The sequence below is a fragment of the Ornithodoros turicata genome, chromosome 1 (assembly GCF_037126465.1).
Source record: "Ornithodoros turicata isolate Travis chromosome 1, ASM3712646v1, whole genome shotgun sequence".
NCBI lineage: Eukaryota > Metazoa > Arthropoda > Arachnida > Ixodida > Argasidae > Ornithodoros > Ornithodoros turicata.
Window position 1 is genome coordinate 218,030,166 of NC_088201.1, and position 6,449 is coordinate 218,036,614.

The window sequence follows — 6,449 nt, forward strand, 5'->3', positions numbered from 1 at the left end:
TTTTAATCGTTTTCTTTCCTCCTCTAAACACTACAGCTTACTTTCCTTGAAAAACAGTGCAGGGTATCGTTAAAGTGGCATGTTACTTTGTCTCGCTCATTTGTGACCGTCTTATGTTTAATAAAGAACAGTCGCAGCGCAGGGCGCATTTTATTCCGTTTCTTAGTGGTTAATAAAGCGTTGCTACGACTCCGTTCGCAGCGTACACCGGCCTCCGCTCCGCGTGCACTCATGGCATTGGGATCGCTGACACTCCAAAAACAGAGATTTATCTCATCGACATCGTCCGGCAGAATTACAATTCTGGGTGTTATCCTTCTCTTCATCCCAATTTGTTCATAACGGTACGTGTACAGCTCTTTGTGGGAATTCGCGTCAGCGTATCATGCCACAAAAGTCGTGCTCATCCCTTTTTTCCCACTCAGGAGCAAGAATGATATCATTCGGGACAGTGATTGGTTTTTAACGCGTACTTAGTAAATGTTCTGGTTTTAAAGTGCAATAGTGGGTACCAGTAGGAAAGAACAGGTTACACGCTTCAGGCTAAACTATATATAATCGTTCAAGTCGTTCAGAGTATATTTAGTCGTCTTCCGCGTTGGTCTTTTCACCAAAATACTACGCGCGTAAAGAAGATAAATACGGAATTTTTAGTATAAAAGATTCAAACGTCATCACCGCCATTACGAGCTCTACATGTTTAAAACTGTAGTGAAACATGTCGGTTCATAATGAAAGGTACGACGAAAATGAACACAAATAGGGGGTTGCTTAAAAGCCAAATCTGAACTAAAGTAATAAGCTACTTATAAGACAGTGAGAAACTGACGTAGTTGGTAATTACTGATAGGAACCATGGACGCGCCGGGAATAACGGGGACGACATCTGTATCTGTCCCCGTAATGCCTGGCGCTTCCATGTTTCCCATTAATAAAGATAAGAAATTGGTGAAAGAGCTATCCGTTTCGAAAGGCGTTGCGTTTCGTACTAACAAGACGTTTAAAAGACCTTGAGGTAACGTTCAACCGCTTCATTTTAACAAAACGCTTAAACGTTTCGCATTAACGACACGTTTAAACGTTTCACATTAACAAAACGTTTTAACGTTTCATATTAAGAAAACGTTTAAACGTTTCGCATTAAGAAAACGTTTAAACGTTTAAAAGCAAGAAAATATGTGGACGCCAGTGAAAAGCGAATTAAAAGTAACTTGGAACTTAGTTACTTTGGCAAAGTTACCTGAAAAAGGAACGAGTTTCTCTGAAAGTTACCACGGAGCAAAAGTACCGAGTTTAGTTATAAGTTACCCAAAAACTGAACTTAGTTACAGTAACGAGTTACCTCGAACTCTGAATAAATCGTACGGACATATCTTGGATACAAAAAGAGGGTTCATCGCCTATAGACGTCGGACGGATGGTCACGAAACTCCACTGGATATCCAGATATCCAGAATTTAATATCCACTGGACATTCCGTGGACGTAGATGGTTTGCTGGGTAAGCAGAACCTTCACCGAAGCCGTGTGGACAAACTACACTCCAAGACCGGTGGCGGATTAGTAGCGTATAAAAGGCGTATGTTTTGTTGCTGTTGTTAACTCTCTGCAAGCCTTCTCCGCCACGCCACCGAAACATTAATAACAACAGAAAGAACGCAATAACAAGACAAAGAAAGTTTCTTTGTTGACGGTCTCGCGAAACAGTGTAGCGAATAGAAGCGTGGCGAATACCAATGTTGCCAAATTGGCACCTGTGTCATTGCTGCCGGTTGCATCACGTCGTGAAACGGTCGGCGCCTATAGGTTGTCGTTAGTTAGGCGGACGCCGCTGGTTTTCGAGGCGGTCTGTCGATGCCAGTGACACATTGTTGTGGACTGATGGGCTGTATGAACGCACCGTTGACATCGTACAACTCACGCTGAACTTGTCAGTCGGAGCATCCGTGCGCAGTTGGCTTCCGCTGATCAGTCATGCAAAGCCGGTAGGCAACAGGCTGCGCATCGAATACATTGTCGAGCACGTTCAAAAAACGACAATGCTTCCTGTACAACCACCTCTCGTAGTTGCCTGAGACGAACAAAATTAAGCCACGGCCGTCTATACCGCTAATTGCGTTTGTACGTCATGTTCCACTTGTGTTCATTTTCCTCCTTGCGGAACGTTTCTCTCTGTCAGGCTTAACTTGTGACACTCTGCCCTTCAACTACACAGGAGGAACACTATGATCGGAATATTTTGGGTAATGAAATTTCGAATTATGCGCAGCAGTGGGTGTTCCTTTGTGACCGCTTGAAGGTATAGCTTATCATCGCATGTCTATATCGCACTATTTAATTATCAATAATAAATTAGAAAAGACACGTTAGAACACGTTAGAAACTCGGCATGTGAATGTGGAAGGGTGTGAACGAGTGTGTCACACATCCTTTGGTTAATTGTAGAAATGCTTGAATGTCTGCACTGTTTGTTTGTTTGATTTCACATACCTGTGCGCAGAGAGACTACTTGCAAGGCATAGATACTTCTTATTGGGATATCGATTAATGTGGAATCATCTGCGAACTTGCATTGTAATGCAGGACGAACTGTTTTTTCTTACCTTCATATTTTGTGGGTTAACGAACGCCTACTTTATTTCTTGGCATCCTAAATGTGTAGTAGCGTTGATAACTGCATTGTTTTACTTCTTTCGATTTTAATGCACTGAGGGATATCATGTTCACTCCAGCCTACCACAGTGCGAATGGAAAGGTGGCATGCTTGGATTGCTTTCTTCATGGTCACCCTGGCACCTGAAGTTCAATTGAAGAAATATTTCTATGTTGAAGTGTTTCATCTACTACAGTGCCCTTGAAGTTAATCAGAAATTGGTGCTCCTAGTACAGGAATGTTACCTGCTCTAAAATGATTTGTCGTATCGGCAAACGAACAGCGGGTTGCAGCATGAGATCGTTCAGCTCAATTTCTTTTGCTATCGTATCTGATTTGCCATCTGGGCAAGGCACTTTCATTCAAGCACAAAAAATGGCATAATGTTCTTTTTCATTGCACATGCTTTCACCAAGATCACCTGCAAGAGACGCACGCGCATTGTCCTAATACAATTGTGTTGTAAAAATCCAGTAGCTTAAGAAAGCAGCCTGTCTGTCAGAAATACACACAAAAATATTGCTGGGGTACATCATCTTTGTGTGTCGTTGCCAACGAGGATGTGCTGAATTTGCTTTCTGGAGAGGTGTCTTAAGTGTGGTGATTGGAGGTATAGCTTATAGTTGTAGTATCATATACCGGTTGAAGCGAATAAAGGGCGCAGGCGATAACGGAGGAGCCAGCCGTGGCCTATGGAGCAGCGTATGGCGTGGTGGCGTATTTAAGCCGTGACGGTTAATTCTTGTGGCGGATATATCCGGCCCCAAAGTAAGCGCCATAAATTTGCAAAAGAAAAAGCGTATGTAGGCCGGTGTAGGCCTTTCCCATGCAATGCATGAACAAGCACCAGTGATTTTAGTTAGAGCGGGCTCTTAAGTGTTTGTTTAAATCACAAAAAATAGTGGTGATTTTATTTGCGATTAAAATCGCTTATTTAAATAAGAGTGCTTCAGATCGTGCAGCACTGCTCGCAACGTTCACTTGCGTAGGTTGCTGCGGTCCTTACACATTCGTGAGTCTCGATAAGGCATAGTAAGACAACACGACTTAAGGTCAGTAACGTCAATCGCACTGTATTTATTGGAATGTCAATTCAATGTGGCGAACTCCGCTTTACAGAGGCTGGACGGTGCAGAGAGAATTGAGAGGTAGACATAGAACGGATAAATGTGAGTTAGTATGCACCCCGTGCAGACTTTCATGAGGACAGAGCTCACTGCACAGAGCATGGGTCATTCTTTGGATAAAGACGCGAAAAAAAAAAGAAACAGGAAAAAAAATCAAAGCGAACCGCTCATCGGTGCGTCCGACCTTGCCACGTTCTCGTCTTCGACGCGACCTTGGTGTAAATGCCGACCTGTGGACGCTGTGTCCACTAGCGGACGACGCTTGTCAAGCGCAGCTGATTAATTGCGGAGAATGCACACACGATAGCACATTGATGACAGCTAGCAACACAAAACAAAGTTTGCCTCCGTCTCTGATTCAGGACACTGCGGCTGTGGGAGACAAGAGTGACAAATGTGACAAGATAAGAGTGACACTCCACCCTTTTGTTCGCAAGTTTACACAAGTCTCACACAATCAAGCTGAAACAACTTCGCTTTGGTCTCCTAAAGGAAATAAATCAGTGTCGTTAAAACCTACGTCGTCTGCTCTGTTGTGCATATCGCTAGAAAGCATAGCAATGGAGAAGACCATTGGCTTGTCTTTGTGCCTCTTCTCTATTCTCGCTACAGGAAAGGAAATTCCTTACAACGTCTGTGATGTGGACTCGAAGAAAGGTAATACATAGAACATTAGTAAACCGATGGACGACACGGTGCGAAAGCCAGACAACGCGAGCACGACACAACGCACACAACCGCCTATGTGTTGCCTCGTACTGCACTTGTTCGTGTGGAAGTAGCTTGGCGTCGTTTGCCGCAAACGAGCGGGCATCTTCACGATTATAGCCAAAAAGAAAGTTGTTCCACGCCATGTCGTCCCTCTATAGTAGACGATACGCTGGATTAGTTTACCCGTACCCGGGATTGCGTCTTGTACGCTTCGATGTGCAGCTATATGCATAGGCGCCGACTGCTGGGGGGGGGGGTGCAGAGGCTCTTGCCCCCCCCCCCCCAGAACATGAACCAGAGGGGGACGCCGCCTCCCCCGGGAAGTCCCGCTAAGAGACTGACACCAACCTTTGGGGCTCGGCGCGCCCGGTTCAAAAGAGCGCAGAGGCACCAACACCAAAAATACATCTTGCAATTTGTAAAATATGTATCCGCCCACCATACTCATTATCACAGTAGAAGGTGAGGCCAAGAAAGAAGAACCACAGAGGGGATGACACAACACATAGCCTGAATTTCGCTCAAAACAATCAGACCAATGAAACGCAGCAGTCGAAACGGTACCAGCAGCTGCCCGTCAGGTGTAACGGTAGGACGTTCAGAACGCATATCCGTTGGATGCGGGTTCAACTCCCGCTGCTGCATTTCATTGACCATATTCATTACATTGCGCGCATTTCAGGTTAAACACCGAGGATTCAGTGCATTTTTTTCCTTTTGCACTCGGTTTTCGAAGGCGGAAAACGATCACCTGAGGCATCACACCTGAATAAAGCGCCGGGATCAAGGGAAACGATGCTGCCTCCGTTGCGTACCAGCCCATTGGGTCTTCAGCGTTAGTCCTGGACAGCAACTGTTTTGCTATACTGATAAAACTTTGCAGGTTGGATAGCATGTGGCGTCAGGAGAGACTTTGAAAACTGAATGCAGATAACAGACGAGCGTGGAATTCTTTGGACCTCTGTGGGACGAGTCGCAAGTTCTGTAATGTTACTTGCTTCTCTCTCCCGCATAGAGGAACTCACTTCGTTGTTCGTCCTGCGATGTTGAAGATACAGGTTATTCGTTAGCTCGTTCGTTGAGTTTTATGTCATGTACCAATACAGATCTCAACACGGCTTCATTGCTTACATTGAGACTACGACTATGTTTTTAGATAACTTAACGTTTCAAAAGATTACTTTGCTTTGATTTTGTCTTTCTTTGTGGATCCGACCGTTGAACCAGGCGTGTGAACGTGTAGCATAATTCCATTGTTGGGGAAAATTCACGTGGCCTCTAGAGTCGGGCCAATCGTTGGAGTAGCTTTTTGCTTTGCTTTGCTTTGTGTGTGTGTGCCTGGGCGACGTGTGACGCTTGCGAGGCTTTCCCTTCCTCATCTGTTCTCTACCTCTCCCTCGCACCGCTGCCTTGCGGTTCTGGATTTTCGTTCACATAGAGTGAAATCAATAACATAACGAGGTGCAAGTGTTCTGTCTGTGCTTTATTTTTGGGGATAGGTATTTACAAATAACAAATATGCAGTCTGTTGTAGCTGCGCCAAACACATACAGGACACGAACATTGTTCCTGAAACAAACGAATGCAAACAACTCAGGGAAAAGAGGTGCTGACGCCAGGAATCGAACCTGGGTCTTCTGATTTCCGTTCAGATATGCTAACCGCTACACCACACCAGCACGCTGTTTCCCTTGAGCCATTGAGTGCCTCAAGTACGGGGGGGATGGACAACCAACCACGCTATTCCCATTCTCTCTTACATCTTTCTCACTCACTCTCTCATTCTTTTCCCTGAGTTGTTTGCATTCGTTAATTTCTGGGCGTTTGAGGCTTACTTGTCTGTGTCGTCCCTAATTGTTGGCCTGCCTCGGCCAAATCTCGTTGTTTACATTGTTCCTGAAGTTCGAGTGATATAGCGCTACAACATTCCATTCACTGATAGCTGATGTATCACGTGGA

At 44.9% G+C, this 6,449-nt stretch overlaps 1 non-coding gene across 1 annotated transcript; it reads right to left on the bottom strand.

Annotated features, from left to right (window-relative positions):
• Positions 1-6,097: 6,097 nt before the first annotated feature.
• Trnas-gga (transfer RNA serine (anticodon GGA)) lies at positions 6,098-6,169 on the bottom strand. The gene has a single exon. It is a non-coding gene; the product is annotated as a tRNA-Ser (tRNA).
• Positions 6,170-6,449: the final 280 nt, after the last annotated feature.